Source organism: Schistocerca americana, chromosome 10 (assembly GCF_021461395.2).
Source record: "Schistocerca americana isolate TAMUIC-IGC-003095 chromosome 10, iqSchAmer2.1, whole genome shotgun sequence".
Taxonomy (NCBI): domain Eukaryota; kingdom Metazoa; phylum Arthropoda; class Insecta; order Orthoptera; family Acrididae; genus Schistocerca; species Schistocerca americana.
The window spans coordinates 199543299-199559111 of record NC_060128.1 but is presented as its reverse complement, the minus strand read 5'-3'; the positions used below and the strand labels follow the sequence as shown (position 1 = coordinate 199559111).

General features: G+C 39.3%; 1 protein-coding gene across 2 annotated transcripts in view; it reads left to right on the top strand.

Moving 5' to 3' along the window:
• The first annotated feature begins 2691 nt into the window (after positions 1 to 2691).
• The window catches only part of LOC124552518, a 139558-nt gene continuing 126436 nt past the window's right edge, over positions 2692 to 15813 (top strand). The window contains exon 1 of one of the 2 annotated variants that reach the window (XM_047126812.1): positions 2692 to 2745. The gene's annotated coding sequence lies outside the window, so the exon portion shown is untranslated. Of the gene's footprint in view, positions 2746 to 6718; positions 6744 to 15813 lie in introns of those variants that run through there. The other variant, XM_047126813.1, reaches the window with a different exon arrangement.

Sequence of the window (15813 nt, the reverse complement as noted above, 5' to 3'; positions counted from 1 at the left end):
AGAAGCTTTTGAAATTTGGTGCTACAGAAGAATGCTGAAGGTTAGATGGATAGAGCGCATAACTAATGAGGAGGTATTGAATAGGATTGGGGAGAAGAGAAGTTTGTGGCACAACTTGGCTAGAAGAAGGGATCAGTTGGTAGGACACGTTCCGAGGAATCGAGAGATCACCAATTTAGTATTGGAGGGCAGCGTGGAGGGTAAAAATCATAGAGGGAGACCAAGAGATGAATACACTATGCAGATTCAGAAAGAAGTAGGTTGCAGTAGTTACTGGGAGATGAAGAAGCTTGCACAGGATAGTGTAGGATGGAGAGCTGCATGAAACCAGTTTCAGGACTGAAAACCACAACAACAATAACAGTAAAATGTATAGGCCGAAAGTGGTTGGTAAGGGTGGTTTGGGTAGGTGGGTGGGTGGCTGCGGCTCAGGGTGGAGTGTGTGGTTTATTTCGTGTTAGAGTGTTTGTGAGGGGGGGGGGGGGGTGTTGGTTTGAGTTTTAGTTGTGGAGGATCTATTATGTTGAAGTTTTTGTTGAGTTGTTGCATCTGGTTTTTGTTTATGGGTTTTTTATTTTGGGGTGATGGGGTAAGTTGGGTTGGTTGGTTGTGGGGGGGGGGGGGAGTTGAGGTGTGGATGGGTCGGGTCTTTCTTTTGGTTGAGTATTTTTTCATTGTTTGTGTGTGTGTGTGTGTGTGTGTGTGTGTGGGCACGCACGCACCTGTGTGTGATTGTAGTGGCCAACCTAGTTTGTGGCGCCAGAACTTTTTTGTGGTAATTTTTTTTTTTTTTTTTTGTGTTTTTAGTGTATGTGTTGTGTGTTGGGGTCTAGGGAAGTGTTTTATTGAAATGTGTGGCTGTGAATGTTGGTATTTGTATTGGTATTGGGAGATGTTTTTGAGCTATATAGGTCAAGGGAAGTGTTAGGTCCTAATTTATGGGATCGGGAGCTGCTGTTGAGCTATATAGGTCGAGAGAAGTGTCCGATTCCAGATGATATTGTGTTTAGTGGTATTTGGGGAGTTTTGTCATGTAGATGTTTTTCGTCGTTTTGCTTGGTTTTGTATGGGGGTGGGTGTCTAAATTTGTTTATATTTAGTTTGTCCCCACACAAAAACCCCTCATTTCCCGCGCTTGTCCCGTTAGTGTCATTAGGCTGTTTGTGGAACGTGTGCGTGTTTGTTTTTCGATGTATTTTCGGCCTCATAATGTGTACGTAACGACTTTATATGCGCCATATTGGAATCGTGGTTTATGGTCGTTTCCGCCATATTTGTGACGTCATGTGTCAAAGCTGACGGGTGGGATCGGACGCTCCGTATTTCCCACTCTCATTATAGAACTTGGAGTGTGAGCATGAGTAAACAGTCGAATACATCTGGGGTTTGGCAACGTGTCAAGAAACTAAGACGCTGATTTTCGCCTGCATGAAATTCCTTCATTCAGATAAATGAGTCTCGTTTAGAAGCATTCATGGACAGAGCGAGTCCACCAACAGTGCACCAACCTATCACTGTCCTAACTGATGGCTACTTAGACCACTTCCTATGACAACCATTTCAGAATTCAGAGTTGCAGAAAGTATTCAAGAACATTACTAATTCTTCCCCAGGGATAGTATAAATGAAGGGTGAACGGACAACATAAATTACATAACCAGTCGCAAAAACAAACGCTAACTCCCGATTTCAAAAATTATTTAGACCAATAGTATTACGATCCCGTGTCGGTAAAATACTTGAGCATGTGATGGAATGGTGGTTTGTAGAGCAGGAAACTTCCCCCAAAATCGCTGTTTTGTTTTCGCAAGGGAAAGGAACTTAAGACAACCTCTCCATGTTATGTACTGAAAATTAGATGCTTTACAAGAATACGCAAATCCTGTGTTTGCAGATGTTTCTGGAGCGTATAACATCGTATTAATATAAGACTTACTGCAAAACTTATTAAATATGGGTATACCTTCTGGCATGAAATCATTTTTAATATTCATTCGACGCGATAACGAACTGCACGGCTTAGGAACTAGACGTTATACCTCAGATCTAGAAACTATTTTTTCTCTATCAGTCAATATTCTTCAATATGCTGATAATATGCACATATATACTGTACACAAAAGATTACAACACTGGGATATTCATTAGATCTGGCAGTCAGAGCATTAGTTCGGTGGTTTGATCTACATTGTCTTTCAATATCGGAAAATAAATTTTCTGTTGTACCTTTTACGCAGCATCGGATTCAATATAGAGAAAATACCATTCAGTTGGGTGAAACAGAATTTCCAGTAATATTATATTACATTTTTTGGCACGATTTCCGACATGTGTTTCACGTGGATTATTACCGTAAGCTATTACCAATGAAATACATCAATCTATTAATGTGATGAGGTCTGCAGCTGGCACTGGATGGTGTGCGAAGTCCTCTGGTCAGGTGGTGATATACAGAGCTCTACTCCAGTCTAATTTGTAGCTCTAATAAGATCAGTACTAGACTATGGAAGCTTTCTTTATGGTAACGGTTCCAAAAAAGATCTGTCTAAACTTGATAGTCGCCAACATCGCTGTATCAAGAAATGTATAGAAGCAATCCGACTCTCACCCACACTTATTTTTTGTAGTTGATGCGAGGCCACAGACCTGCTTGAAATGTTACATCTTTGGAGGCGCTGCACTGATCAATAATGTAAACTTTGGCGTAGCTTAAAGTTTGATGCGCACTGCGCGAAATATTAAAATGTAAGTAAAGGTTTGGACTTTGGGGATAATTACAATGTCTGCTGTTTAGAATATGTGTCTGATTTTGAGACTATGTACTTGACAAACGTTCTGTTTCAGAAAGTAAAGAGGAAGTAAGCAATTGAAAGCTTTCCGTTTAGATGCAGTTAAAAGGACTAAGAAACTTTTGTTTTACGATATAATATAGTGAAATAGCAGTTCCCTTCTTAAATGGATGCATTTATCTCTCTGCCAGGCACATTGCGGTGCTAGTGGAAAACGTCGTAAGTGGGCGCGAAATAAGGGGAATAAGAGAACACTTAGCGGACAAAACGTAATTCATGTACTTTGATCTATACAGTACGTGATTCACGGTCTTTTCCCTTGGAATGTACTTGCGTTTTGTTTTCTAATAATTTATTTCTCTTACAGTTTAGAAGGATTTAGAGTATAAAGAAATAAAGAAGATCAGAAGCTTATAAATGAATAGTATTCATGTTTCGATCTTGGAAAATAAAATATTTGTTGGTAATATCAAACGAAGCTTACATCGCTGTTTTACGGTCCTTTCCTCTACGTACGTCACAACCATGACGTTTCGTTATATTATGTTGTTGGAAGTATAATAGGTTTCCACACTTCGCAGTATGTATTACCACTAATTTCGACAACTGTTTTGTTGTGTAAGTAGTAAATCAACAGGTAATTGTGTAACCTCTACGAAAATGTAACAAATGAATTCAACAAAACTGCTTGAAGCCATGTAGTGGTTAATCGATTCAAATATATGAAGGGAATGCATAATAATAATAACACCTACAGATCATGACTATTTTATTAATTTTTTTAAATAATTGTGATAAGCTGTCATTTGCGAACGTAAGATAATTTCGTATTCTTATGATCTGTTGTACCCAATATTTGAGTGGTGTGAGTAGTTTGACGTAGCACGAAGTCAACCACAACTGCTATTGGATTTTTAGATTTTGCCGCAGACGTCAGTAGAGGAAAACGAATACGAGCCCAGTGAAATAAATTACAGAAGTGTGCGATTTTACCCATCTGTTGTGACACATGATGTCATCAATATGGCGCAAAATGATATTCTAAGCGACTCCAATATAGAGCTTGTGACGTCACTACATACATACGGCAACAAACACGAAAATACGTGTAAATAAGACAATAACATGTCCCTCCAAAAATACATTCAAACTAACTGGTCAGCCGCTGGAAAATGAGCGGTTTTAGGGTGCAGACAAGCGAAATATAATAGTAAATAGAAGCTACTATCCCAAAACACACAAAATGACGAACCAAAAAATTGCAACATTCTGCTATACCAACAAAAATCTACAGGAATCGGACACTTCCCTTGACCTATAAAGGTCAACCACAGGTGACGATACCAAAACACCAAATCCTATAACTACGAGAAATATAATCAAAACCACAACACCTTAAAAATCAAACATCCCTACATAAATTAAAACACAGCCAGTACACCATAAATACATAAAACATTACAACTCGATAAGAATAGACCCAAAGAAACAATTACTTATCACAAACATATTCTGATCCTGCAAACTAAGTCCCCCCCCCCACACACACACACACACCCTGCGCGCGCACGCGTACCCATCCCTGGCCCAAGACGTCAGAACTCTGGTCAACCTCGTGCTCTCGCGCAATAAATACTACACTTTACAATCTCAGTGATAAGTTCAAATAACTGGAGGAATTTAATAGTAGACATGACCCCCCCCCCCCCATCTCCGACTGATGTTATATTTCATTGTCATATCCATACCTAACAACAGCTGCCACATAATAAATTAAATGCCTTACTGCACCACAAACAGCAAACCAATAACAGCTAACGAAAACGCTAAACACATAAACAAAAAAACAAAAACGAAAATTAATTGATAACTCACTGAAAAAGCTTCGAAACCTAAAATTTGGAACTACGAATACTGCCAACGACTTCACACATCCAACACCAAAACCCAAATGAACCCAATACAACACATTACACTCAGCACGTACACATACACAAACACATACACACCAGCACAGAGCACCATAAAACACAACAAGATGACATTTACAAACACAACCAACTTATAAACTCTGTGCCATAATGATGTCACACACAACACCCTTACTAAAGAAATGGGTGGAATCGGATGCTTCCACTGACCCGTTTCTTAGTATGTGTCATGGATACGATTTCTAAATCTGAAAATATATTTTTAAAATTGTTTCTGTATGCCCCCTCATGTGCATAACAGCATTTAGTCTATAGCTCAATTTTCTAAAAATTGAATCTATAGTGCATTATCCACTGTTTTTGTGTATTGGCATTACAGAAACAAGGAAATTATTGGTCAGTGCTGTAGCATGTTCTTTTTGACTTGCCCTGGCCTTTGATCTGTGAACTCACTTGACTCACCAGTTATGGGAAGAGTAGGCTTATAGAACTACGTATTTTCTTTGTAGACAAAGGATTGCAACATATGAGAAAACCCATTTACTGACTGAGGTAGGGTCAGATAGGGTATTTGTAAACTAGGGTTAATTGGAAACAGAAGGTATACGAATTCTTTTCAGACGAATGGAAAAACTGGTAGAAGCCAACCTCGGGGAATATCAGTTTGGATTCCGTAGAAATGTTAGAACAGGCAATACTGACCCTACGAATTATCTTAGAAAATAGATCAAGGAAAGGCAAACCTACATTTCTAGCATTTGTAGACTTAGAGAAAGCTTTTGACAATGTTGACTGTAATACACTCTTTCAAATTCTGAAGGTGGCAGGAGTGAAATACAGGGAGCGAAAGGCTATTTACAATTTGTACAGAAACCAGATGGCAGTTATAAGAGACGAGGGACATGAAAGGGAAGCAGCGGTTGGGAAGGAGTGAGACAGGGTTGTAGCCACTCCCCGATGTTATTCAATCTGTATATTGAGCAAGCAGTAAAGGAAAAAAAAATTCGGAGTAGGTATTAAAATCCATGGAGAAGAAATAAAAACTTTGAGGTTCACCGATGACATTGTAATTCTGTCAGAGCCAGCAAAGGACCTGGAAGAGTAGTTGAACGGAATGGGCAGTGTATTGAAAGGAGGATATAAGATGAACGTCAACAAAAGCAAAGTGAGGATAATGGAATTTAGTCGAATTAAGTCGGGTAATGCTGAGGGAATTAGATTAGGAAATGAGACACTTAAAGTAATAAAGGAGCTTTGCTATTTGGGGAGCAAAATAACTGATGATGGTGGAAGTAGAGAGGATATAAAATGTAGACTGGCAATGGCAAGGAAAGCGTTTCTGAAGAAGAGAAATTTGTTAACATAGAGTATAGATTAAAGTGTCAGGAAGTCGTTTCTGACGGTATTTGTATGGAGTGTAGCCATGTATGGATGTGAAATGTGGACGATAAATAGTTTAGACGAAAAGAGAATAGAAGCTTTTGAAATTTGGTGCTACAGAAGAATGCTGAATGTTAGATGGGTAGATCACATAACTAATTAGGAGGTATTGAATAGAATTGGAGAGGAGAGAAGTTTGTGGCACAACTTGACTAGAAGAAGGGATCAGTTGGTAGGACATATTCTGAGGCATCAAGGGATTACCAATTTAGTATTGGAGGACAGCGAGGAGGATAAAAATCGTAGAGGGAGACCAAGAGATGAATACACTAAGCAGATTCAGAAGGATGTAGGTTGCAGTAGGTACTGGGAGATGAAGAAACTTGCACAGGATAGAGTAGGATGGAGAGCTGCATCAAACCAGTCTCTCGACTGAAGACCACAACAACAACAATTTTGCTAGAGACACATTTGGTGTAATTGTAGGCAGCATCATTTTCAGCCATAATTTTTTAGGTTGACATGGCTCCCCTCTCTCTGTTTACAGCTGCACCTACATCCATACTCTACAAAACACCATGAGGTGTGTGGCAGAGGGTATGTCCTATTGTATCAGTCTAGAGTTTCTTCGTGTTCCATTCAGGTATGGGGTGTGGGTGGAATGATTGTTTGAATGCCTCTGTGCGATCTGTACATGCAGTAACTATTCTGACCTTATCCTCATGATCCCTGTGTGAGCGATAACTACAGGATTATAGTATATCCCTAGAGTAATCTCTCCCTCTTTTTATTGTTAAATTTTATTAATTGTTGAGCTTTTTATGATGATGGTCTCACAGCTCCATATGCTTTTCTTGTGTTTATTGGTAAGTTGAGCATATTTGTAGTTTATTAAGTTATTTTATATTTCCCAAAAGGGATTATGAAAATGAAATTACTTGTTTTCAAGCTAAATAAGTACCATTGCATGTTTAAATTTACTCCCTAAAAAATTATAAAGTGGGGTAATTGGGTACAGATACTAAATGGAGATTGGAAAAAGTAGGAGGATGATATTCCGTATCAGGTTTTTAAAAATGCCATGGTCCTATATTAAAAGGTGTTCAGATTGCAGTTACACTGTAAATAATGTGTCAAGGGCTTTGCATGATGTTATAAATAAAGTTAAAACGTTTAAGGCAGCAGCCTATGGTGTCCAAAAAGTCAATCATATACGACCAAATTATGGGGTGGAAAGGACATTTTTCTGAGAGAAAAGAAGTTAAATCTGACTCTTTATACAGGTTTTGCATTATTTGATTCTAATTTATTTGAAGAAACCTGAGTGCTTTCCAAAGTCCAAAAAGAATGCTACAGATCAATTTGTAGTTTATGCCTTCTACAATGAACTGAATAATTTGTGTTAAATCTGTGAGCCAAAAGATAATCAAAAATCGTGATTTGTCAACAGTTGTGATTAGTCTGGTTTCGACTGTGACCCAACTAGAGTAAGAGCTGCTGGGGAAGACAGAAAGCCACTGAATGTGTTTTTCTAGTGCATCAAGTATGAAATCAACAACTGTTTTAGCCTTTTTTGGTGCAGATAACACAGCGAATATGTATATCCAAATCTTGTGCTTCTCTGCTGAAAAATTCATCTAATGAATAAAAGGCCTTCTCAAATAAATGTATCTTTAATTTATTTTTAAATAATGCTTTGTTAGTATGTAGACATTGATGGAGTTTGGAAGTGAATTAAAAATTTTAACACTGGAATGCTGTACACCTTTCAGCACACGAGTTAGATTGTTTAGTTCACAATGGAGTTCAGCCTTCCTCCCTGTGTTGTGATCACGGAACATTTCGTCGATTTCATAGTAGGCAGGATTGTCAACTAGAAAACTCGTGATCGAGTAAATATATTGGGGCGTTGTCGTAAGCATCCCGAGCTCCTCAAATAGGAGATCACAGCAGGAGGTTCTTGGGTGTACTCTGCACATTATTTGGGCCACCTTTTTCTGCTGCAGGAAGATTTTCTTTGATGAAGGTGAATTGCCCCAGAAGATAATTCCATAGCAAATGATGGTATGAAAGTACCCAAAATAAGTAGATATTGTGACACTGATGTCTCCAATTTCAGAGATTGTCCTAATGGCAAAGGTAGCAGAGGACAAACGTTTCAGGGTTTGTAGGATTTGATGTTCCCAGCTGACCTTGCTGTCTATGAGCAGTGCAATGTGCACTTTGTATTTGCCGACTGTCATATAAAATAGGAATGTCTTGTGGGACTTTGTGATCAAAGCTGAAGTGGACTAATTGGTTTTGCTCTGTTTTACTGTTAGTGAGTTTGTTCTGAACCAAATTAAGAGTTCTGAAAGTAATTTGTCGGCTTCAGCTTCTACGTCAGTGGACTGTTCATTGTTTATCACAATGTAGTACCGTCAGCAAGCATAGTAAACTAGCACATTTTGTATGACAAAGGTATGTAAATGAGCAACAGCAGTGTACCGAGGACTGGTCCCCGGGAACTCCACGGAGTACAGTGCCGCAGTTGGACTCCACCTCCTCCCCTCCCCTCCCCTCCCCTCCCTGCTAAGCTGCTCTTATCAAGAATTGTCTTCTGCTTCCTATTATTTACTTGAGATTGTTGCCAGTTTCCCAATGCCCCTCTAAGGCTGTAGTGGCTCGCTACGTTGACAAGTGTTTTTGTCATCCACACAGTCGAAAGCCACAGAGATCACAAAAGATCCCGACTGGTTACTTTTCTTTTCTTTCTTTCTGTTTTTCTTTCTTTTTTTAAATTAAGGGATTCCTATATGTAATTTGTGAACAAAAGTATTGCTTCAGTAGTAGACATACATTCTCGGACAATGTTAACATTTTTGAGGAGCCTCACAGTTCCGGAACCCAGTAATTTTTCGAGAACTTTTGCAAAACTGGCCAAAAGATAGATGGGATGATAGTTAATGACATATAGTGTTTCCCTTTTTGTGGAGTGGCTTCACTGTAGCAAGCTTCATTCCATCTCGGAAGATACCCTGATAACTAGAGGTATTAAATATGTGGGCTAAAACTTTGGATAGTTGATCATTTAGCAGTTTACTGGAAATATTATCTATGCTGGATGAGTTTTGCTTTTTAATGATGCAGTGGTTTTCTTTACCTCATTTCTGGTTATGCGAGAAACACTTATTTAACTTACTGAATTGAGAAAATGGTGTTTCAGTGTGTCCATAGGGCTTTCTAAAGAGAGATTGCAGCTTATTTGCACAGCAGAACTTATGAAGAGGTCATTGAACCATTCATTGAATGTTGTTTGTATGCACTACCTTTTGTAGAGTGAAGTTCTTCCAAAACGCTACATTTAAAAGGGCACATAATACTTTTTTTTCCTGGCCTGTTTAGGTGCATTCCACTTGTAGTAAACAACTCTCTACCAAAATTGCCTACGTCTACAACACAAGTATTGCTGAAAAGTGTGCAAGTATTCGCCAATTTAAAGTTTTTTTGTGAGGTGGCTTCATTTATGCAGGACTGTTTCCATTTCAGTAGTTAGTCCAAGCTTGCAACCATACAGATATGGTACCATTATAATTTTGACACTATACTACACTTTAATAGTCTTGAGACTAGAGTGTTTTACATTGTGCATGTAATGTTAAAGAGACTGTGAAAATGAAAGAGACATCTTGTATCTGTGATTTCGTGAATGAATGTTGTATAGTGGCTTCTTACCTCTGCAGTTGTATACATAACTACTCAATTATAATACAACAACTATGGTCTGAATAGGTAACAACTGCCCTATGTTATTATAGATGTTGATAAATTAGACTGTAGTTTAAAAAACAGAGAAATGGCATGTATGTCACCAGCAACGTAAATGTCTTGCTTAATATGTTTTGTAATTTTAAAGGCACAAGCTGCAGTATGAGCCTATCTTTACTACCTGTTCTTTTGTTTTAAAAAAGAAAACAATTCGTGAGTTATAGGGACACAGCAGAAAAAAAAGAACCAAAAAAAATTATGTTGAATTACAATTTCAAAACTTACTTGGATATTTCTGGAGAAGATATTTTACACAGTTCAAAACATTTACCAGGTGTATTGACACAATAATTAAACAATATAGGAATAATAAAAAAGATCTTTAATTGAAACTTGATCTGCCATATAGATCTTATATTGGTGGTAATTATTATGTACATCTGGTTGAATTAAATTTATATTTTTGAGAATTCCTTTTTACGCTATCAAATTTTCTAATTGCAAAGTAAGTGAAATAGAAATATATTCGAGCCCTGTCCCATGCTACAATCAATACAAATCCATTTTCAGTTGAATACTCGCACACACGTGGGCTGCGCATCATGATTGGCACCTGGAAAGAAAATACGGTGCCCGTCGGATCGAGTTATGTAAGCGAGCACTTTCAGAAAGAATGCTCGAAATCTCGGCTTCAAAGGAAAACAAAATTCACTGCCAAATGTAACAAGAGTTAATGTGGTACTAGATGTCGATGGTGACAATATCGGTCAACATTCCTATTACCTGTACTGTGGAGTCTTGTGTAGCGAGCATAATTCATTCCAGAATCTTACTTGTAGTGTGAAACACTTGTTATGCGAAACAATTTATCCCGTATAACTTGATGTAAAATACAATAATGCATTCTATGTAGAAAACATACTAAAATTTTGTCTTATTAATGCCTTTTATTCAAAGAAAATTATACATACAGTATTATGTACTTTATTATTCACGATACATAACTTAATTCTATTTTACCAGGCAGCTATCTATAGTCATTTGTTTCTGCCTACACTTTAATGCTTGGTGAAAATGTGACTCAGCATTATTGTCAAATAAATTTGTAGTGCTCATAACCACTGATTTATTGGGGTGATGATTTTCAATGTACGATGCAATTGATTCCCATGCTTTCAGAGTTTGTCTTATTGCTCCATAAAATTGCTGCTTTGCTGTTACTATCTCCTGCTCTGAAGAACTCCTCTCCCCAGCTTCCTGCTGTGAAACACACTGCAATCCCATCAGCTCTTCGGTGGTCATTTCTTGGCTGTGATCTTCCACAAGCTCATCGATATCATACTTATCCACTTCTAGTCCTGTACTCTTGCCAAAGACACAATCTCATTAACTGTAGGCTCCACAGATACTTTCTCAAATGGCACTCATGGACAGAAAAATATGTAAAGCTATATTATCTAGACCCACCATAAAAATATATAATAGTTTAAATGTTATTGTTGTCTTAAAAATTGTAAATTTATGGTTCAAAAGCTAATATCTTGGCAATGCTTTGGCCGATTAATATGAAAAAAGTGTCTACGGATGTGGCTAGTAGAGCTGCATCGAGCAATCTTAGCCGATTTAGCAAAACGTGTAGCAGTTTTGAATGAGATGTCGGAATATGGGATTTGACTGAGAGAGACTATTTTTGGTAATAAATAAATTTAAAGAGATGATACCAGTAGCAGCATTCTAAAGTTTAAAGAGGTAGATGAATAATTAAGTTTGTATTTTTATTGTTTATTTGTGCTAAGTATAAAAAATCTGGGAAAAGCAATATCACGCCACAAGAACATTATTTGTGAAAAAACTGTGGCAGATACAAAAAACTGGACTTTAAATTGTTATTGCCCAGAAAATGTCTGTATTTTTCAATATGTCATATATGTTTTTGTGCTTAGTTTTATAATATTTGTAATTCTTTTTGTCAAACATTGTTTTGAGTTAGGCAGCCGTTTTGAGGGTGCATAGGGCAGCCATCTTTGAGTGGGTTTTGAATGACGATAAGAGCCGAACGTGCCGTGTGTCTGGGGGTAGTAGTGTGTTGGAAGCAACGTTCGAAAGCGATCAAGTGGAACGCAATATAGTGATTTAGGACAACAGACAAGAGTGTATTTTGTGAACTGTGAACAGACTGTCAAGTGCCACGATAGCGGCATATGAATATTATAGTGAAGTGTTGTAGCATCAGTTGTTAAAGGCCGCCCTTACGTAAAAGCCCCTCAGACTGCATTTTAAGTATTTAGTGAATATATTGAAGAAAAATAAACTACCTGTTCAAATTATAAATCACGCCCGGGTTCGATTCCCGGCGGGGTCAGGGATTTTCTCTGCCTCGTGATGGCTGGGTGTTGTGTGATGTCCTTAGGTTAGTTAGGTTTAAGTAGTTCTAAGTTCTAGGGGACTGATGACCTAAGATGTTAAGTCCCATAGTGCTCAGAGCCATTTGAGCCAAATTATAAATCAGCATGAGTGACTCAATATTTTAAATTTCACCACAATACCTGGCTGCATTGTTTTGTTATATTTTATTTCAGCTTAAAAATTGAGTTTATGACAGATGAGCTGACACCCTATGATGAAAAAAGTATCCAAACATTGAGACAGCTACATCTCTGGGTCACTCAATTAAGGCGAGTGTAACAAATACATATACTTTCGTGCCAGAGCACATGGGGGCTCGAGCCAAACTATTCAAGCTTCAACGTGTAGTGCCCAGTACAGTCATAACGCAGGCAATGGTGTTGAAGTGATATTTTGAAAACACTCTTAGAGTGAGATCAGTAGGTTCTATCGACTGAAAGCAGTGCTCAAAGAATGCTGTAGTGTAGAGCTTCTTAAAGCTAGAAATAATCTGCTGGTCCATAGGCTGGGGTAACGGAGTGGTGTTGGAAGGCAGAAATTCTATCTTGATGAATTGAAATTGGAGGTAGTCCTGTAGGCCTGGAGAATGGGTAGCATCTTTGTCCATAACAATCAAGACATGGAGTGGCAGATTTCTCCCAAGCAAATATTTTTTACTGAAGGACCAAACAGTTCACTGATCTAATCACAAACAATGTCGCGTGTCACCCAAGCCTTGTTGTCGGATCTCCACATCACATTTAACCTGCTCTTCTGGACTTTACACTTCATGAAGGCTCGTGGAGTTTCTCGATGGTAAACAAGCTGCGGTTTAATTTTCGCTGTGCCTCGTAACACTGTGGATGCTGGTTCTTCTCTTAAAATTCTCAAACCACCCACGACTTCCCTTAAACACTTCTTTGGCAGCTGATGATCCTGGCATCTTCTTAACGAGATCAGTGAAAATCATTCTCGGCTTCTCACAAGAGATGTTCTCGTTAATAGTATTGTCTTGCAATTGCATTTCATTTATCTGTATAAGAAGCAAGCTTTCGACATCGTCCAGAATACAAAACCACTGTTTAGATACTCTCGTCACTGCCTTTGAAGCATCTATCTCCTTAATCTTGTCTTGTTCTCGAGAATAGTGCAAATAGTTGATGTAGACTGATGGTATGTGTGTGCTAAATCAATTAATTTACATTTCATTTCTAAGTTTTTCTTTCTCTTACCTTTGCCTTCTCGCAGCTTTATCTTCGGCGACATGTCTACGAATTTTAGTAAAATTTGCACACAAAAAAACTCTGTGTGTTCACAAGTTTAAAAGAATATGTGATTACTAGCTTCACTAAGATGATAGCAGAAAGAGCACTAAACCCAGACTGCAGTACATACTAAAGACACTGTTCATGTGATGCCGCTGACAGTGAAAGGTATTCGTATTGCCGAACGTTTCCCCCGCTGCGCACAGACGGTCGGTGCTGTCACACTGTGTGATCGTCACTCATTATGCAAAACATCACTAGTTAAACGAGTTATTTTTTCACAATTTGTTTTGCCCGTAGTGAGAATTGCGCGTTATGCGAGGTGCTCATTAAGCTAGATTCCACGGTACTATTTTTGTACAGCCTACGACCTTCGTCAGTAAATGCTTTTCTCGTGTACTTATTGCCGTGTTTTCACTGTCATCAGCTTCAAAGTGTATTGCGTGTAGAGATTCCTTAAGTAGACTGAGCAGATAGAAGTCGACGGACTGCAGGTGTGGCCTATAGGGTGGATGAGGCAATGACTTCCAACCCGTTTTGGCCATGTGTTCCCACACTGTGAGACTTGTGTGCAGGCATGCATTGTTATGTTGGAGCAAGATTTCTTTTGTTCGTTTGAATTCTTGTCACACTCAACATATCAATTGATATGATTCTTCTTCACATATGCCTACTAATAAGTGGTTGACTCTTCTACCATCTCATCCACGAGAATGACACCATCACTAACCTGAAGCCTGTCATTGTGACTTTGTCATCATAGGGACTGCCACCAAATTCTTATTTTTTAGTGCCATTGTAGTGACTGCTCTTCTGTTTCTGTCGCAAAGTTATACAACCGAGTTCATCACCTGGAATGATACGCGATGGGAACACATCTTATTTTGAATCAAACTACTCCAGCAGTTAACATAAAATAGCTTTCCTTTGAATTTTGTGGTCTGTTTTGAGCACTCGTGGAACCCGTCTTGAGCACACGTATGAATATCCGAGAGTCTCGGTCATTTCACATCCACTTCAGGTGCTCACGAGTAGCTGTGGAGCCAGTTGTCAAGTTGAGATGTGCAGTCTGCATGAATAATGGCAGCCAGTATTACTAAAACTGCACTGACCCCACCGACACCCACACCCCTACCTTCTACCTTCTTCCTAAAATTCACAAACCCAATCATCCCGGCCGCCCCATTGTAGCTGGTTACCAAGCCCCCACAGAACGTATCTCTGCCTACGTAGATCAACACCTTCAACCCATTACATGCAGTCTCCCATCCTTCATCAAAGACACCAACCACTTTCTCAAACGCCTGGAATCCTTACCCAATCCGTTACCCCCGGAAACCATCCTTGTAACCATTGATGCCACTTCCTTATACGCAAATATCCCGCACGTCCAGGGCCTCGCTGCGATGGAGCACTTCCTTTCACGCCGATCACCTGCCACCCTACTTAAAACCACTTTCCTCATTATCTTAGCCAGCTTCATCCTGACCCACAACTTATTCACTTTTGAAAGCCAGACATACCAACAATTAAAGGGTACCAGGATGGCCCCCTCATTCGCCAACCTATTCATGGGTCGCTTAGAGGAAGCCTTCTTGGTTACCCAAGCCTGCCAACCCAAAGTTTGGTACAGATTTATTGATGACATCTTCATGATCTGGACTCACAGTGAAGAAGAACTCCAGATTTTCCTCTCTAACCTTAACTCCTTTGGTTCCATCAGATTCACCTGGTCCTACTCCAAATCCCATGCCACTTTCCTTGATGTTGACCTCCACCTGTCCAATGGCGAGCTTCACACGTCCGTCCACATCAAACCCACCAACAAGCAACAGTACCTCCATTATGACAGCTGCCACCCATTCCACATCAAACGGTCCCTTCCCTACAGCCTAGGTCTTTGTGGCAAACAAATCTGCTCCAGTCCGGAATCCCTGAACCATTACACCAACAACCTGACAACAGCTTTCGCATCCCGCAACTACCCTCCCGACCTGGTACAGAAGCAAATAACCAGAGCCACTTCCTCATCCTCTCAAACCCAGAACCTCCCACAGAAGAAACACAAAAGTGCCCCACTTGTGACAGGATACTTTCCGGGACTGGATCAGACTCTGAATGTGGCTCTCCAGCAGGGATACGACTTCCTCAAATCCTGCCCTGAAATGAGATCCATCCTTCATGAAATCCTCCCCACTCCACCAAGAGTGTCTTTCCGCCGTCCACCTAACCTTCGTAACCTCTTAGTTCATCCCTATGAAATCCCCAAACCACCTTCCCTACCCTCTGGCTCCTACCCTTGTAACCGCCCCCGGT